Source organism: Canis lupus, chromosome 11 (genome assembly GCF_011100685.1).
Source record: "Canis lupus familiaris isolate Mischka breed German Shepherd chromosome 11, alternate assembly UU_Cfam_GSD_1.0, whole genome shotgun sequence".
NCBI lineage: Eukaryota > Metazoa > Chordata > Mammalia > Carnivora > Canidae > Canis > Canis lupus.
In genome coordinates, this window is record NC_049232.1 from 63,737,435 (window position 1) to 63,757,610 (window position 20,176).

Sequence of the window (20,176 nt, forward strand, 5' to 3'; positions counted from 1 at the left end):
GTTAGTCTTCCTTCTATCTTCCTGGCTACTTGGTTTCCATTGTAGGCTTCTCTGCCTTCCCTTTAAATGCCTTTCCCCTGCCTGATACCTTTATGAGTCAGGAAGGGCTAGGTTACACTGCACCAAAAAGCAACCCTTAAAATCCAGTGGCATACACTTATTTTTTGTTTTGGTTACATGCTCAATGTAAAGCAGTAGGGCAGATCCAAGAACCGTGGAAGAACCATTCCTTGGCATGAATAAGACTAATACTAATACTAACAAAGGAAATTCCAACATTTAACTGGTTAGAATTCGGAATTGCTCTGGTGACCTTTTTGAACAAGAATGTGTATAGCGGGTACCCTAAGCCCGTGCCACCACTGTGTGTGGGGGCAGATAATTTGTCTCTTTAGTTCACAGGGGTTCAGATCAAGAGGACCTGCACTCGCGGAACTATCCTTTAAGGAAATACACTGCAAAGTTTTTTCTGCATCTAAAACAGATTTGAATGATTAAATTCTGGACTTCAATCTGATGTTGTAATAGAATGAGATTTGGGGGAGCCTTAGAGAGGGGTATTTTTCATGTGTAAAGAATGTGAACTATTGGGGGCTGAGGTCAGTCTGTCATTGCCAGCCTCTAAGGTAGCCTTCAAGGCTCCTAGCCTTCTGGTATTTATTTTGTTGTAGAGTCTAATCTCCTCTCACATTGGATAGGACTATGTATATGACCAATAGGATATTTCAGAAAAGATGGAGTGTGGCTTTTGAGGCTAAGTTATAAAATATATAGCATCTTGTGTCTTGTTCTCTCCCCCCCCCCCCCTTTGGATCACTCACTCTGGAGGAAGCCAGACGCCATATTATGAGGGCATCAATAGCCTATGGAGAGCTCCACATGGCAGGAAACTGAGACCTCTGGCCAACAGCCTTGTGAGTGAGCCATGCTGGCAGAAGAACCTCCAGCCCCATTCAAGCTTTCAGATGACACCAGTCCTTGTCAACTTTCTATGACAGCCTCATGAGAAACCTTGAGCCAGAACCTTCAGATAGGCTGTTCCTGAATTCTTGACTCAGAAGAACTATGTGAGATGTGGATGTTCATTATCAAGCCTTCATTCTCTCTACTTTCACCCTGCCCATGTTAATTCTTACCCAAACTATATTAGCTGCTTCTCTAGGGTGCCTCTTTGCTTTCAAGTATATGTGTTTCCCCAATTTCACTTTCCTTACAGGGACATGAGTGAAATGTCAAAATGTGAATCTTGTGAAGTTCCTTTAAAGATTTCCCATTGCCCTCAGGGTAGGGTCCAAACTCCTCCTCAATACGGCCTAAGACTTACATAGTCTGACCCTTCTAGACTTACTTCTCAGTGCTCTTTGCATTCAACTCAAAACTCAAACAACCAGATTCCTTCCTTCTTTCCTTCCTTCCTTCCTTCCTTCCTTCTTCCTTTCTTTCTGGAGTGGGGGGCGGGAGGGGTGTAGTGGCGTGAGGGTGGGGGAGGGGGGGGAGGTAGGGGGGGGGGGGGGAGGGGGAGGGGAGGGAGCTGGGGGGAGTAGGTTGGCGGGATCTCTGTCATTTTTTCTTTTGTATGCTTCTGGTTTTTTTTTATTTGTTTCTTCTGTCGTTTTTTCTTTTCTTGTTTCTTATTGCTTCCTTCCTTCCTACTGGGCCTTCCTTCCTTCCTTCCTTCCTTCCTTCCTTCCTTCCTTCCTTCCTTCTTTCCCTCCTTTTTTTCCTCTTTTTAAAATAGAATAACCCTTCCTTTTTCTTGACCTTTGGTTGTAACTCTCACACAAACTTCTTTCTGCCTGGATTACTTATCTGTTTTTTCCTCCCAAATCTTTATTCATCTCCCACTGATCCCACATTTCTGATAAGCCTGTCCCAACTTTTTTGTCCAAATGTGTCATAAGACAAACTATACCAAATCCTGGTTATAGTATTAATCATTCTGTAATATCATTAACTCATTATAAATAGTAATATTAATAATACCTACTTACAACAGCTGTCTAGGCCTACCTCTGAGTCATTTGCAGACATTTCCTTTATTTAAGAGCTCCTTTTGCCTCTATTTGAAAATGTTCTTTGGTTATAGAGCATGTCTGACCCATGCCTAGGGCAGGCTGAAAGTTCTGCAAGGCTGACCTCAATCAATGAGGCATAAGAGTTGGCAGATAAATCCTCATAGCTCTATTAGAAAAATCCTGAGGTGTGCTCTACACTGTGCTTCAGAGAGTCCCTGGTGCAAATGAACACCGGTATCACACAGAAAGTAACCTGCTCATTCATTAGCCTTATTAGTTTCTTCTTTTCACTATGTCACTTCCCTCCTCATAGCTTCTTGCATCCTTTCCCAAATAAACTACTTGTAATCTTGTCTCAGGGTCCGATTTTGGAGTAACTCACGCTAAGTCACAACCATTTAGTCAGCACTTACCATGAGCTGGATGCTGGGTCAAGCTCTTTATGTGGATTATATGTTTTAATTCTTTTAGCAACTCAAGAGTTAGGTGCTAATCTATAAAATTGGGGTAATACTACTTACTTAAAGGATTGTTCTGAGGATTAAACAAGATGATGCATATAAAGAGCTTAGCGCTGGAAGAGAAGATGAATTTTGAAGAGTTTTTAGCACAGTTTATTGCATAGGAAGCAATTGGTCATTTGCCTGAGATCACGCACATGCTAAGTAGATTTTTACCAAATTCAGTCAGATTCCAGAATCCTCCATTTTTATTCTAGACTGTCTAATGAGTTGTAATTTCTTTATTAAAAAATATTACATTTATTTATTTATTTGAGAGAGAGAGCACTAGAGAGAGAAAGAACAAGCACGATGTGAGGGGCAGAGGGAGAAGGAGAAGCAGGCTCCCCACTGGGTAGGAAGCCCAATGTGGAGCTTGATCCCAGGACCCTAGGATTATGACCTGAGCCAAAGGCATACACCTAACCAGCTGAGCCACCCAGGCACCCTTACTTGCAATCTCTTATTCAACTAGCTTCCACAGAAGATTGTGAACTCCATTGGCCCAAGAACCAGTTTTATCCAGGGAAACTTGTGTTCAGTAGATTACAAGATATTTGTGAACAAATTCCTCCCTTCTCCTCAACTAAATCTGTTTTATATTCAGTTTAGGGTACTCATTACTCAAAATAATTCTTTGAGGCATCAGTTAGAATAATCCTACAAATTATATACGAAAAAAAATGTGTCTTCCTTGGAAAGTCTGATTTTTATGTTTATCACTTCCTCTTGAAAAAAAAAATAGTACATTTCCATCATGGGAAGGTGATATATTTAGTGGGAGATCATGCTAGGTTTGAAGTCAAAAAGGCCTGGTTTGAATCCAGTATTTTCAACTGTCTGACCTTGGGTGGCAGGGGGTGGGGAGGGGTGGGAAATGTAGCTTCTCTGATTTGTAATTTCCTTCTATACTTGTTATCTACTGTTGCATAACAAATTATCTCAAGACTTAGTAGCTAAAGACAACCAACGTGTTATCTCACATAGTTTATGAGGGTCAGGACTCTAGTAGCTTAGCTGGGTAGTTCTAGTTCAAGGTCTCTCATGAGGTTGCAGTCAGGTTGTCTCCCGAGACTGTAGTCATCTCAAGGCTTAACTGGGGCTGGAAGATCCTTTCCAAGTTCACTCACATGTTTGTTGGAAGGAGTCTCAGTTCCTCTATGTGAGCCGCTCATAGCATGGCAGCTGGTTCCTCCCAAAGCACAAGATCTGAGAGGGAGAAAGAGAGAACACCCAAGAAGGGAACCACAGGGTCTTTTATAATCTAATTTGGAAGCAATGTACCATCACTTCTGCTGTATTCTGTTGGTCGCACAGATCAATGCTGGCACAATTTGGGGTGGGCTATGAAAGGATGGGAATAGCAAGAGACAGGATCCTTGCAGGCCATCTTGGAGGCTGAGTACAATACTTCTCATATATAGTTGTTGTGGAGGGTTTCATGTGCTGGTTGTCTCTCAAAAAGCATTAGTTCTATTAGTTCTATTTTGTGTATTCAAAGGAAGAGTGTATAAATTCTGGAACCTGAAGAATACATTCATCCACCCAGAGTTTAGCACCTTAACAACTACCCCAGAACAGTTAGCATCAAACAAACCTATTTACTAAAGCTCCTATTCTACTGAGGACTAAGCTCTGTGATACTGGGGACAGTCAACATCTACCTGCAAATCTCCTTATAGCCTCTAACATTTATTTACATTTATCATCCATTTTTCATTTTATGTCATCCTATATTTCATTTATCTCAATAACTCTATGGCATATTAGTTCTTATTGTCATGTGTTCCAAGTAAGGACATGATTTGTCTAAGAGAACGCAGCTACTCAGTGATAAAGTCAATATTCAAACCCAGGACTTCTGACCACAAAGTCTATTCTTTTTTAATTATCTTATGCTGCACCAGTAGCAAGTAACTCATACTATTAAAAAAAAAAGAAAAGAAAGAAGAATGAGACAATGTTGTTATTTTTACTCTTCAGAGTAACTTCTATATAAGCACAGAGCAGTTTCCTTAGGATTCTCTTGCATGTGATGGTTGTTGTTAAGTGGCCACGCATCTCCCAGAGCACGACCAGGTTAGCATATAGATCCCTGAGGTGTGTTGATGTGATTGCCTTAGGGAGTTGTTTTCATTTCACAATACCACAGGTGGAGGCTGGTGCATTTTGCTTGAACCAGCTCTCCACATTTCCCCTCACTGTCTATCACACATACAAACCCGGGGAGAAGAGGGCACATGGATAAAATCTCTCAGCCCGCAGATTCCCAGTAATTAATAATAGGGAAATGCTTTCTGTCAAGGGCCTGCTGAGACGTGGTGTGGTGGATGAGGTCTGTGTGTGTAAGCGGCACGGGCCTCCAGCCAGCAAAGAACCCAGACGGAGCCTCGGAGTCCTGAGAGCAGGTAAGGACAAGATGCAGATCTGTGGGTGTGGTACCTATTCCAGGGACTTGGACTTGCTGCATTCATAGGTCATGATGACAGCTTTGGTGCTGCTATAGGGGCAGACCCACCATTCAACCTGCCAAGTGAAGCATCAAGGAAGCAAGGGCAGGAAGACACAGGATCATACCAGGCCAAGGGACTGGAAGTGCTTCCTGTTTTGTGCTGGCCACTTCTGAACACCTTCTCACCCAGGTTCACTGCAGCCTCACCTGTTAACCTGTGTGGTAGCCTGGAAAGGGCTGTTCTTATCCCCGTCTGACAGATGAGGAGAATGTAGTTCAGAGACACAAACGACTTGGCCGAAGCCTAACAGCTAATAGTAACCACAGAGTAATGAATTCTAAGCTATTAATGAATTTTCTAACCATTTGCACATAAGAACCTGATCTCTTGGTTGGAACTCATTCCTGAGTCTCTGTACTTCCTTTGTCAAGGATTATTATGCAAAGCCCTTTCTCTGCACCCTGGGTTAGATGTTCTTAGCCTTTCCTTTCTTTCATAAGTTAGAGCATCATCTGAGGCTTATAACTCACTCACAGCAGCTGGAAGAGGCCTGCCATTTCTTAAAGGAATATGGCAAAGCCACTGTGATGACGTGGAGGAGGAGTCTTGGGGAGGTAGGAGGTTGAAATAGTCCCTTGCTAAGAAGCTGTCCTTGGGCAATCTTTCCTCCCCATCTCTTCTGTCCTCAGGGCCCATGTACTACAACTTAAAGAAGTAGTCTCCTCCTACTGCTCCTTTTTTTCAAAGAAGAGTCCTTGATTGAAGGAGGTGCTTTGAGCAAACAGGGACCATCTGCCCTGGAGATCAACCACTCCCTTCTTAAACTCACCAGGAGGTACACCCATTTGGATGTACGTTTCAACCATCCCCTCAAATCACCATGTCAGACTGAGTAATGATTATCTAGGGGAACATGAACTCATGGCCAACATAACTAGATGGGTATTGGCAGTACGAAAGAAAGACAACATTCATTATATATAAAGTAGAATTGCAGAAAGGACAAGAATTTAAATATGCATTAAAATATCCTAAAAGAAAAAAAAATATTGACAACACAAAATGTGAATAAGTTATAAAATTCCAAGTAATAATTTTAGGAATAAAAAGGACAATAGTTAAAATAAATGAAATAAGATATGGGACAAATCTTTTGGGGAAAAATACCAGAATGAATATAGGAGAAGAATGATTTAGAGGGTGTGAGGATTAGATTCCTTATAAAATAAGTCATTGCATATGTACAATGGAATATTACTCAGCCATCAGAAAGAATGAAATCTTGCCATTTGCAGTGATGTGGATGGACTGGATTGTATTATGCTCAGCAAAATAAGCCAGTCAGAGAAAGACAAATACCACATGATTTTACTCATGTGGAATTTAGGAAACAAAACAGATGAACATGTGGTGGTGGGGGGGGTGAGAAGAGAGACAGAGATAAGGGGAAGCAAACCATAAGAGACTCAACAGTAAAAAACAAACTGAAGGTTGATGGAGGGATGTGGGTGGGGGATCGGCTAGATGGGGGATCGGCATTACGGAGGGCACTTGTGATGATGAGCACTGGGAGTTATACATAAGTGATGAATCACTAAATTCTACTTTTTTTTTTTTTAATTCTACTTTTGGAGCCAGTATCACACTGTATGTCGACCAACTGGAATTTAAATAAAAATTTGGAAAAAAATAAATACTATAAAATAAAAGAAGTCACCAAGGGAAGGTGGAGAACCATAAAAGAAAAGCTAAGGGGTCTAGAAATTGGAAATGGACTTGCTGGTGTTTGAATAATAGCAGTTTGAGAAATAGGGAAGTAGAAAAAAAACATGAAGGAAAAAAAAGAAAAACACTTTCTGAAAATCAGCAGACCATGTCCAAGAAGGCCCCACCTCTGTTCTGAAGTTCTGTTCCATCTGAAACAGCTACAGCGAAGAATAAACATTCTGGATTTTTAGTTCACTTTTGAGATAATGTATCTAAAATTTCTCCATCGAATGTGACATTTGCAGTAGTTTTTTAAGATTCCTTTTCCAGATTCCACTTGGTTTATATTCGCCTGATGTAGCTTTCTCCATCATGAGGTTTTTAAACTTTCTTGCATCTTGTTATCTAAGTGTATATGTTGAAAACACTGCTCGTATTCTTGAAAATCTAAAAATCTAAACCGGGACTCTTCCAGTTGGTGAGTTAAACCATTTATACCTACTATACGTTTATGTTAGTACTTCCTAGACATTTTATTGTGCTTTCTATTATGAAAATTGCTTTTAGGGTACTGTATAACTAAAACTCATAAATCAGTCTATAAAGTTTGATTTATCCAATAGACAAATAACTTGGTTCCTCTTTTCTTTTCTGTTTTCCAGTTTATACTAAGTTATTATCAGTGCTTTATTACACTGTATTTTCAATGAATTAATATTTATGTCTTTCATGAATGGGAAAGATTGTCTAGCATATTCTTACATTAATTTAGTCTCTGCCCCTTACTCTCACCCTCATCTCAGTTGTAATTGTCTAAAATTGTCATTCTAAATTCTTTTTCTTTTTCAACAACAACTTTATTAGGTAACTTGATTATTCTTCCATTCCATACCTCTTGATTTTTCCTCCTGATTTTATTTTCTGTCCATATGTGAGAACTTATACCGGAAGTGTTTCCAAAATGAGGTTTTGTGTCATAGAACTCCTGAGGCTGCTGCAGAATTGTGCTCCTTCATTTTTGCTCCCTACCCTAGACTTAAGAGGTAATGCTGGGATGATCATCATCTGCCCCAGCATGAAAAGCCCAGCAGGTCCTCAACGTTCACTTCCTTATAGGTCAGAGTGCAGTGAGTGCTTATTTTGAAATCACACTCTCAATTTCAAAATCCTAATGGGTCCATTTTCAGAAATGGGTCTCAGTGCTCAATTTCAGTGTCAAACCTTCTCCCTGCCCCATGTTGAGCTGTTTTGGGTCTGAAGCCTGCAGTAGAAAGAAGAGCATGTCAGCTTCTGGGTTTCTCTGCCTTATACTTCTCCAGCTGTCCCCCATCCCTACTCTTGCCATCCACTGCTCCCCTTACTGGTTTCTCCTAGGTTTCCACTAAGGTCCCAGGTTGAGGAGGGAGAGGAAGGAGAGATAAAGGGACAGGTAAGTTGTTATTTACAGATACCATTCTAAGCTGTCTCTGGGCTCTCTGAACCAGGCAAATGTCTAAATTTTCATAGACTTTTTGGGGGGTCCTTCTTGCACCCTTCTTTTTTGCCATTTCTAGATAAGAATGAATATTGTAACTCTTCTAACTGGTCCCTTTCAGTTCTTTCCTCAGCCATAGGATTCTAGTGATCCCTGTCTCCCAACCACCATCACCTGTTCTGTCTCCAACTCAAAATGACACCAATGAATAAATGGAAAGATAGATGCCACCCCCCTTCCCCTGCTCCTATACATATACACTCACAGAATTTTCTCTCCTATGTGGCTCACAACAATCCATGGAAAATACCCACAGATCCCTTGCTCCAACTGATGTCAAAGCAAACATGCTCTCCTGACTTTGGTCTGAAAGTTCTTAGTTGCTCTTCTCCCGAGATTTCCCAGGCAGCAGGGACATGGATTTCTGCACCAACCAATCACAGGTAACACATTTCAAGGCTCTCCTAGTGGTCCTACGGCAGTCCTATCACTTATCTTGAGTGAAAAGTCCCTTCTTTTGTCTAGCTCCAGGGTATCTGGCTTCTGCCTGGCTACGTGGTCTCCTTGGATTGAACCCTTTGCCCATATCTTAGCATTGGACAGTGCTCACCAAAGAATTCTCTTAACAAAATCCATCTACTCATTTTCAGAAGTGGTTGGGGAGATGGAGACAAACCACAGCTTGGGCTCTTAGTGTCAACTTGCCCAATTTCAAATGCTTATGTCAGATGACCTGGGATGAATTATGTATTTTCTCCATGCCTCAGTTTCATTATCTGTAAAATATGGGTAATAGTTGGATTTAGCTATAGACTTTCTAGGAGGATTTAATAAGGTAATGTAAGGGGAACACTTACCAAATATACTGAAAGTGCCAGCTCTTATTCTCATAACAAACTAAATCTCTGTATAAATAGTAGATGCTATCATTGTAACAGAATGATCCAGTAGGTTCCTCATGATTTTGGAATCAGAGTTTATAAATTTCCCTGAATCTGTGAGCTTAAGTATGCATGAGTATGAATCAGCTTGAAGAAAAGCCCTAGATAATATTATCATTATTTCCATATAATTTGCTGACAAATTGCAAAGTGCAGTGATAACATTTCTACAGAAAATGAACGAGGTGGCTCCTCCTTCACTCTCTGGTGTGATCATTTATCTCCCTGGCTGCTGGACAATGATGACAGGGGCTTGGGGATACCCTGCTTTCCTTTAGAGACTGACAAGTGCACATTCGTCAAAATTCAGTTCAAGTTTCATAACTTCAGTGAAAGTTGACCTTGACCAACTCCCACAAATAGAATTGTTTCCTTCTCACCTAGATTCCCATCTGGTTCCAGAGTATTTGGGGTTTCTACCTGTCTATGTGGCCCCCTTGGATTGAGCCTTTCACCCTTACCTGAAATAGGACTTTGAGTCTGGATACTGTCCTTCACATCTCCGATTCATCCATCTCAGGGGCTGGTGCAACCACACACTTGGGTGTGTCTCCTCTTCCTATCTTGATAATTTCAGCTTTTGGACCCCCTACTTGTATCTGATACTCCAGGGTCTCCTTGTCACTAATGGGAATTTAGAAACTAAATAGAGATGGAAACAGAAGCTAAGAGAGCATAGAAAAGTAATTTTTACATCTGGGAATGAAGAGGGTGGGGAAGAGAGGAAGGCAGAAGTATTTTCTGGGTGGAGATGTGTAAGTGTGGGTTTCCCTAGGGCAGATGGAACAGCATTGGCAAAACATGGAGGGGTGTAGAAAAGACAACTGATGTGTGGGAGTATAGGCTGGGAAGAGTGCTGGGGAGAATGACAGAAGGTGACACCGGGAACAAAGCACGAAGGTCAGTGGATGTTGGCTCCAAGAGTTTAGGTTTTGTTATGTATACGTTGTGGTGACATCTAAAGTTGTTAAAACAGGAGGGATGGGGGGCCAAAGTAGGAGCCGTATTTCAGAAAGATCACTCTGACTATCCTGAGGTTGGCTTAGAGGGAACATTCTATAGCATCAGCCTGGAAGGACCAGTCCCTTCAATCTGTTATAGCACCACGGATGTCTCCCATCCCTTGGCCAGCCACCTGTTATGGCTGAGGAGTGTGTCTAGAAATCGAACATAATGAGGAGGATTCTTTGCCTGGAGTGTGCACGCGGGGATTGGGGGAGACAATGGGGGTGCGGGAAGGAATGCCCAGGATGTTTGATCCTAGTGAATATTGGAGAATGTATACAGACAAGTCTGTGGGCCTTAATCAGGAAGAAGACAAGATGTCCAGGAGGAAACTGCTGGGAGGCAAAGGACAGGAGGGGCCCCAGGGCAGCAGATGGTCAGGAGAGATACGGGTGTTCTCCTGGGTCTTTGTGCCATGAAGAGGAGGTGCGCTTCATCGGTCCACTTATCTGTTCTGTTGGGCATTTCCCTGAGGCCTCTTCCTGCTGCTCTGCAGACAGCAGGGGAGTCACTGAGTAATGTGCCATCCTTCTGGCCAGAATCCTCCGTTCTTGGTGGAAGGCCACAGCTCCAGTCCAGCCTCTTCTGCTCCTTGCAGAACGGGGATGGTCAGTAAGAGTTTGCTCAGCAGCCTTTGTGAGAACTGGACCCTGGCTCCCTAAATTTTTCGCTTCTTCCTCTGGCTCAGGAACTTCAAGGGATTGTACAGGGAGGTGGACCCTCGGTGTAGAGTGTAAGGGCTGCTCGTTTTTTGGCTAATATTGCAGTTTGCTTTCAAGTTTGGAAGTATGTACAACTAAGACCCATCCTTAATAATTGTAAATTCATCCTCTGGCCTCCAGAGAAAAGGAGTTACCAGAAAGCATTTCATCAGTATGGAATCCTAATTGTGGCCCCAGGTCATTAGATTTTAATAAATCAGTGTGGCTGAATGATGGCTTAAGAGACTTTCTATTTCCAGGAGAACTGACAGGATTATGAGAAAAGCTACTAATGACTAATATCTCATGGAAGAATCTTAATTACTACAAAATTCATGGGAAGCACCTGATAGCTCCACAGATGATTTGATTAGAAACCACATTTTTAAGTCTGTCCTGGATGAGTCAGTGATAGCATCCTTTGGGAGCCAAGTCTGTGTGCAAGGTCCCATGAAGGCAATAAATCTCAACATTGAAGAAAAACAAGATTCCTTCAAAACCTCCATTTTTAATTTCTAGCCTAAAAAAAATATATTGTTACTTCTTTTTTTTTTTTTACCAGAACTTTCTAGGCTAAGGATAGGTTGGAGCTAAAATGCTGGTGTACTCAATATTTTGTCATTCATCAATCACTGTAGCTAGAGATCAGGTAAGTGGCGTGGCCTGATATGTGGGGCAGCACACCGCATGAAGCCACCCTACTCATTCATGCCTATATTTAGCAATCAATAGCCACTAGGCCCCTGGCACAGCTGCATGCTGGATATAGGAGCAGAGACAATGCAAAACCAAACACAGATTCTTGCTTTCTCGAGCTTACCATTTATTGGAGCAGTTACACCTAACAGAAAGGCATCCCTCCCAAAAAAACTAAATGGCAAGGAGCAGATACTGGTGTAATGAAACCAACGATGCACAGAATTGACCCATACAAATCAGAGAAGCCTGGCTTTCTGAGAAAATGATCATTGAGCTCAAATCTAGAAGAATAGTAGGGGGTGATTTAGTGAAGGGACATCAGGGGAAGGGTTGGGTGGCGGGGGTGGGGGTGAAGCTAGGAGTCACATTCTGAAAACAGGGAAAAGAAGGCACAAAGGCCCTGGGGCAGTACAGAACTAGAAGAGGGTCAGTATCCCACACTCCTATGTTTTCCCCTGTCGCCCCAGTCAAGGTGGGTCACCTGTCACCTCACTTCCATGTCTGGGTCACCCGTCATCTCACTTCCTCCACCTGGGATGTTTTACCGTAGGTCATGATCACCAATCCCTGGCTACCCCTATTCCTCCAAATATCACCTGAAACATTATTTCCAGGAAACTTCCAGATCCCCACGAGGAAGGATTCCCTTTCCCCTCTGTGCTCACAGGGTCCCTGCACTCCACTTTGTCTTGTATGCATGGAGAGGCAGAGGCTCCGATGTAGGGTAAGCAGGGTAAACATGCTCTCAAGGGAATGGACGGTAACAGTAGAGTTCATCTTTTCTCTGTACTTGGAATAAGATCTCAGCAAGTGGCCTACTCCTGTCTGTCGCCTTGATAGCATGTGGCAATTATAGGAGCACAGTAGGATTTAGGTGCTTTGTTTTTGTAAGGTTTACATGAATGAATCAATAATTGAGACTCAGTGAAAACTGAACTGGTTACATCCAATGGCTCTCAACTGGGGATGAAAATACTCCCCTGGAGGTGGGTGTTTTGAAAAGTGTCTGGCGTTCCTGGTCATTCTTAATGCCTGGTGGGGGCTCTACTCACCAGAGCGGCAGGGACCAAGATGGATAAATACGTTAAATCAAGGCAGAGTCCATTAGGACAAGAAAGTGGCTCCACCCCAGTGCCACCTGCGCCACTTAGGGAGGACGGCCGGCTCTAAATGTTGAGAGGCTAGAAAATGTTTTGAAGAAAGTTGTAGATCCTTTGGCTCTGAGGTAATTAAAAGAAAACAAGAGAATGTTGTCCCCATGGCCTTTCTCAACCCTGCCCAGTCCTGTGATACTCAACTCCCGGGGAATGTAAAATCCAAGCCAAATGGTCGGACACAGAAGACCCACCCCTCTGGCTCATGCAGGGGCAGCCTCAGAGATTCCTGCTCCTGTCGGAGAGGCTTGGGCCTGGGCTGCACTCCCTCCGGCCAGGGGAGAGGCTGCCCGCTGCATGTACTTTACTCCTGGAGAAGCGACTCAGGGGGGTGCACACGTTTATATCTGGCACCCAGATAATATCACAACACGGGCTTCCCAGCTCAGCCTCGCATTTTTGCTTCTTCCTTTCTCCTAACTAAGCAAAGAGCAGGAGTTAGCTGTTGGAAGCAAGGCACAGAATGTGGGGAGGAATTTGAGCTGATGGCAGGAATAAGGGTGGCACAATGTCTGAAAGGAGAAATGACGGGCTTTGCAGGACTTTGTGAAGCCCCCTTTCCCATTCACCATGATGGAACTGATCACTCCCTCCCTTACATCGTCTATATACATAAATACATATATATATTTTATACGAGTATTTTATAGAGATAAAAATATACTTATATAATAAATATATCAATATGAATAATATATAGTATAGTTATATTCTCAATCAATAATTGTATTGATTGATTCTCATCAATAATTGTATTATAAAATTTTATTTTGATGTTATAACATTTTATTTAATAATATATTATTAATATTATCATGATGAATATAGTAATAATAATATCATTATTATTTTATTGTGATGAATAATAATTTTATGTTCCCTTCGAGTCCTGGAGGTCCCCGAGAACAGTGATATTTTATTTATTCCTGTGTTTCCAGGACCTAGAATAACACCTGACCACGTCCTTTCTTATACTTCATATGCATTCTGTTTTTATTCGAGAGCACATATAATTCTTAAGAAATGACACCCTTGCCGCAACCTATGACACAAAATCTCGAGAGCCTTGACTATATACTATACTCACTTCTGTGTCCCCAGAAGCCAGCTGCGTTCCACGTACTCAGGAGTTGCTCAGCAAATTTTGGTTGAATCAAATCAAACCAAATCAGAATGAAAGGCCTAGTCTGAATGATCTGAATGATGCATGAGAATACTACTGAAAAAAAGTGTATCTTTTTTTTTTGAGATTTTATTTATTTATTCATGAGAGACACAGAGAGAGAGGCAGAGACATAAGCAGAGGGAGAAGCAGGCTCCCTGTGGGGATCCTGATGAGGGACTCCATCCCCGAATCCTGGAATCACGACTGGAGCTGAAGGCGGACGCTCAACTGCTGAGCCATCCAGGTGTTCCAGAAAAGTGTATCTGTTGAGGACAGGGGACTGATTGGGCTAGGGAATGAAGGGGATCTGACAAATAGGAAATAAATTTAGCTGCCTTGTAAGGGCATGGGGTTTTCTGACAAAGCAAGTGCTCAGGCACAGGGGTGGGAACCTCGGGTGAAGAGACTGAGAGACTCAACCAGCAGTCAGGGCAGGTGGACTCGTTGTCTAGAGATGTGTGATTGAAAACATCCCAGGAGCTGATGGAAACATAAACCAACTTTATCTGCTTGCTCTACAAATACAGACTCATTCACAGAGTTTCAAGAATATCCTGCTCTATGAGCCCAGTTCAGCTCAACACACTATGGAAGACACTAGGGATGAATAGAAAAATAAAATCTATTCCATACTTTCAAGTCATTCTGAGCCATCTCTTCCTCACAATTATATAAGCCAAGATGTTCTTTCTTTTTTTTTAAAAAAATATTTTATTTAAATTCAATTTGCCAACATATAGTATAACACCCAGGGCTCATACCATCAAGTGCCCTCTTTAGTGCCTGTCACCCAGTCACCTCATCTCCCCACCTACCTCCCCTTCTGCAACCCTTTGTTTGTTTCCTGAGTTAGGAATCTCTCAAGCTTTGTCTTCCTAATTTTTCTCCACTCAGTTTCTCTCTTTTCCCTTATGGTCCCTTTCACTATTTCTTATATTTCACTTAGGAGTGAAACCATATGATAATTGTCTTTCTCCAATTGATTTATTTCACTAAGCATAATACCCTCCAGTTTCATCCATGACAAGACCTCCTTTGACTTAAACTCTCTTGAGTTAGATCTCTGTGACTTTGAGTCAAGAGAATGTGGGCGAACAAGAGTACCAACCTTTGCTTCTCCCAACATACCATTTTTAAACAGCTTTTGATTTCTTGAATGAAATATAAAGATAATTCATTGTTTTGAAGAGAGAGGTCTGTTAAATATTGTTTCCCTTCCCCTTCCTTCTAGATTTATTTATTTATTTGAGAGAGAGAGAAAGTGAGCACACACTAGTCAGGGGAGGGGCAGAGGCAGACTCCCCACTGAGCATGGAGCCCAACGTGGGGCTTGACCCCAGGATCCTGAGATCATGACCTGAACTAAATCAAGAGTCCAAAACTCAACCGACTGAGCCCCTCAGGAGCCCCCCTTCCCTTTAAGCAGCTACTTGGAGGGCTAACAACTCCTGAGTGTGTTTGAGAAAGGTCGATTGCTCTAGGTCAATGGGTTAGAAATCAGACTTTCTTGACAGAGACATTACTGATCGTCCTGGATGTTTGTTCTCAATCAACAAGAAGCAGGAAGAGCTACAGGCAGAAGGGGAGCCAGTGAGGAACTTCCGCTGTGCCCTGCCACCAGCTAGCCCGTCCTGCCTTTTTGACACATGTATCAACACCTGATTGGCCTCTCCTTGGGTTTTTATTCTGAGTGAAGGGAGCAATGAGTGAGTATATAAACCCACCAGTCCTTTCTTGACTCCACAGCAGAAAAGAGAACAGTATTGCTTAACTGGTCAGTATCTCTGCATTTTGTTGTCTGTCTCTCTGAAAATGCAGGTTCATTGTGGCAGCAGCATCTCTTCCCTGTTTTGACCAACACTCTATAAACATCAGTAACCACCTTCTTTAGTCAGGACAATACTAACTCCCTCCCGGCTTAGTGATGACACCAGTAATCATAACCGTGATCTGGGGAGACATGTGTTTTCCGTGGAGAGTATCAACATGCTATTTTCAAGACATTTCTTTGGCCCCTTTAGAATTGTGTGTCTCAGGGAACATGTTTACAATGAAAGCTTGTGAAAAATGACTCACTAGTTCCAGCCCCAAACAGTTACAGTTCTCTGACGACTCATGTATTTTTGTCTTACAGGAAAGGGAGAGACAGACTCATCTTGTTTGATCTCCCGGAAGCCAAATCTAGGAGACTGGCCTCTGGTCAATGGCTGCATCATCTAAAATATGTTATCAGAGACATTTGTGCACCTGCTGTGGCTGAGCCTTTTTGACATAGTTACATTCAGCCCTGACAAAGACGAGTCGGAGGCGGTCCTGATCATTCAGGCTGACAAATGAGAAGGCCTGAAAAATGCCATCCATGGAGCACTTACTCGATTCCAGACGTGACACCAACACTTTTCTAAATATTATCACTTTCTGCCCATCCTCCACCCCCACCCCTACCCCACCCCCCCAAAAAAACCCTCTGTCATCTTTAGGGATGAAGACATTGAGGCTCAGAGAGACAAATTGCTCAGGGCCCACCAGCTAGTGATTATGGAGCCCGGGGAACTCTGGAGACCATGCTCCTCCTGCACCAGAGCAAGTAAGTGTTCTCCCTAATGTCCCTCACCTGCTCTTGGCGCAGCCCTCCAGCAGAGTGGTTCCCACAATGGACTGTCATTTTCTACTTAAAGCCCTGACTGCCCCACCAGTTTCTAAACTCTCAATTTTGCTAATCTCTCTACATCTTCAACCTTGCTCGGCCATTGGTAGGGACTCAGTAAATGTGCAGTGATGGAATGAATGTGTGAGTAAATGCACACATAAAGAAATGAAAAGACAAAAATACCTAAAATAAATGGATACTTTCTTCCGTAGATTCTTACTTGAAGTCTCTCCCAGGCCTTTTAAGATCTGCTTTACCCCAGATACACTGGAGACTATGAATCACGATTCGTACAATTTATGAACCTTTACAGAATGGAACCCTGGGCAGGTCCTTCAGGTGCAAACCTAGACCGAGGCCAAATCCTGGTCAGAAATGTTCCTTATGTAGGGAGGTGGGTAGGAGCATAACCATCCAACTATCATTGGTGGGTGCCGAACAGGTTTGTGTGAAGAATCCATGTTAGCAGGATTAGGTATCTGAAGGTTTCACATAGTAGTTAGTGCTTGAGGTGGGCCTTGAAGAATGCAGAGGATCAGAAAATTGGCCTTTTACTGTCAGAGGGAATTTCTTTCTTTCTCTAAGAATTGCATTTTTCTTAATTGCTCTTCAGCATTTCTCATCGGAAAGGGAAAGGATCGACAGACATGGTCACCGCTAGAACTGTTTATGATGTTAGGAACAAATCCACGGCGACGTGGCTGGGAAGAGTCCATATTGAAGCCCTGAATTCTGGGCTGTGAGCAAACTTCCCATTGCACTACGACTCTCTTTGAGAGTAAGAATGCAAAGAAATAGTCTACATTCCTCACCGCAGTGTACTCAGCAACTCCCCCTGCAGAGTACAGCTCTTCCTCCTGTCAACTGTGAATGGAAGTAATTTGTTTATGGTTAGCAGAGATGCTATCAGGCAGGGAGGAGACAAGGAACCACATCTTATCATCCAATCTGCCACTGCCTTTCTGCGGTATCTATAACTGTGTTACAACCATGGAACCCAGACACTGGAGCAAAACAGATGCATGGGCTGGCCATATAATCCTCCTGTTCTATACTCCAGCCACCATGTGTGGGAAGGGGCCAAATGAGATACACATCTGGTTAAGACCTAATGGAACAACAGCACAGAGGCAAGTAGGGGCAGCGAGACTGCCCAGAGCTCACATGTACTTGAGGGTTTGCCCACACCCTCAGAGCCAGGAGAGAAGCTTGAGGGTTGAGGTTTTAAGCCAAATGGGACTCATAACTGGAGGTGAGATTGATTTCTCCCCCGATTCCCATCAGATCCCAACTGACAAACTGCATTGACGACCATGATCTTCGGTCTTTCAACACTCCATGAACTGCCAAGTATGACTTGGTTCCCTCTCGCATAGTGACTGTCCATGCTCCGATTCTGGTTCTCATCATCCCTTTCTAGAATATCATAGTCACCTCCTCACAGGTTTCCCTGCCTCTGTATTACCCACCTGAAATCTATTCTGCACACTACAGGCAAATCTACTCATGACCATCTCTTTGAAATCCATCACTCACTCTCTGTAGTACTATCCATAGTATATAATAGCACTATCCACAGAATTTCTATGATAATGGAATTGCTTTGTATCTAGCTGTCCAATGTGGCAGCCACCAGCCACATGAACTGATTAAACATAGAAATATAGTTAGTTGGATGGAATATTATGCATTCAGAAAAAGGATGAGATCATGCCATTTGAGACAACATGAATGGACCTAGAAGGTATGACACTAAGTGAAATAAGACTGTGAAAGACAACTGCCATATGATTTCACTCATAAGTGAAATCTAAAAAGAAAAAGAAGAAGAAGAAGAAAGAATAAAAAAAAAAAGCAGAATCAGACCTACAAACACAGAACAAACTAATGGGTGCCAGAGGGGAGGGAAATGGGGAGTTGTACAAAATGGGTGAAGGGGAATGAGAGATACTGGCCTTCAGTTATGGAATGAGTAAGCCACAGGAATAAAAGGCACAGTATAAGGAATATAGTCAATGATATTCTAGTAGTGATGTAATGGGACAGGTGGCAGCTACACTCTGGTGAACGTAGCAGAATGTATAAATTTGTCGAATCACTATCTTGTGCACCTAAAACTAATATAACATTGTGCATCAATGATACTCAAATTTAATATATATATATATATATATATATATATAATTAGTATGCTTGAGAAACTGACTTTTTTATTTTGTTTAATTTTCACTAACTTTTTTTACAGAGACACGTATGTCTAGTGACTGCCATAATAGACATTGTCAATCTTCAGGATGGTGTTCAAGCTCCTTAGCCTGGCATCGAAAGTCTTCAGGGATCTAGCCCCGATCAACATTACCTGTCCCATTTCTTACCACAATTCCTATCTGATTTCCCCCCACGAATAAGCAAGATTCTTTATTTTATGCCTAGCTATTCCCTCTATTCCAGTATCCTTTCCCTCAACACCTACTTAATTCAGATTTCAAGACCTAAATTAAATGCCACATCCTCTGGGAAGCCTGTCTCCACTTCTCTTCCCAGACATAATGAGGCCCTCCCTCCCCGGTGCTCCCAAAGCTCACCACATCTGCTTCTATTACAGCACTTAGCACACTCTATTGTAATTATTTGTTTACTGGGGCCTCTCATCCACTAGTCTGGGAACTCCAGAGAGCAGAGACTAACTCTTCTTCATCTCAGTAAACCTATTGCCCAGGGAAGTCTATGGTGGTAAATGTGTGGTGAACAGATGCAAACCTACAGAATGAATTCATCATTTAATCAATCAGTGTTTAGCTCAAAGAGCTCCCTGAACTGACAGAGACATTAGTAAACCCTTGGTACATCAAAGCTACTGAGGCCAACCTGTGAGGTCAGGGACAGATTTGTATCCGTGAAATGGTGCCTCCACTTTAAATCTGAAAACACTTGAGCTTGGATGGATGGTGCTCAGGGCTAGGAGATTAAGCTCAGGGCTAGAAGATGCTGGAAACTGCAGATGCCTAGGATAAGAAACCAGAATCCTGAGGCCTCTTGGTATTCAGGATCTTTGAACAGTTACTTAGACTGCCTTTATTTAATAAGCCAGACACAGAAAGATAAATGTTACATGATCTCACTTTATATGTGGAATGTCACAAATAAACAAACAGAAAAAAGAACTCATTATCCTTTACTAAAGAATGAGAAGAGGACCTGCTGTATAGCACAGTACATATAGTTAACAAGATGGTATTGTGTACTTTAAAATATGTTAGAAGGATCGATCTTGTTAAATTCTCTAATTACAGACATAAGAAGAACACAAAGAAATTTGGGAGGTGATGGATGGATATATTTAGTACCTGGACTATGGTGGTGATGATGTCATGGGTATATCTACATTCAAACTCATTAAGATGTATACATGGAATATGTGCCATTTTTTGGTATTTCAATTATATCTCAAAAACTATAGCTATATGGATATGTATATATGTATATGTATATGATCATGTACTAAAAAAATAGGTAAGAAGAAGGGAAGCCATTACATTTTCCTCTATAAAGAGAACTACTGCTTATTGAGCTCCTACTTTGTGCCATGTTTAATAGACATTACCTCATTTGACCTTTTAAAAAAACCCTGTAACGTCAATATCTACCTTCCACAGAGGAGGAAACCGGAGCTCAGAAAGGAGAAATGATTTTGCATGATCTCCTGTACCGT

General features: G+C 42.2%; 1 long non-coding RNA gene across 3 annotated transcripts in view; it reads right to left on the minus strand.

Moving 5' to 3' along the window:
* Nucleotides 1–3,705: 3,705 nt before the first annotated feature.
* LOC102152238 overlaps nt 3,706–20,176 on the minus strand; it is a 131,903-nt gene continuing 115,432 nt past the window's right edge. Inside the window, exons 4-6 of one of the 3 annotated variants that reach the window (XR_005367114.1) lie at nt 8,760–8,925; nt 8,415–8,573; nt 6,649–7,936 (exon numbers count right to left, since the gene is read on the minus strand). This is a non-coding gene — a long non-coding RNA (uncharacterized LOC102152238). Of the gene's footprint in view, nt 3,725–6,648; nt 7,937–8,414; nt 8,574–8,759; nt 8,926–20,176 lie in introns of those variants that run through there. The other 2 variants (XR_005367111.1, XR_005367116.1) reach the window with 2 other exon arrangements.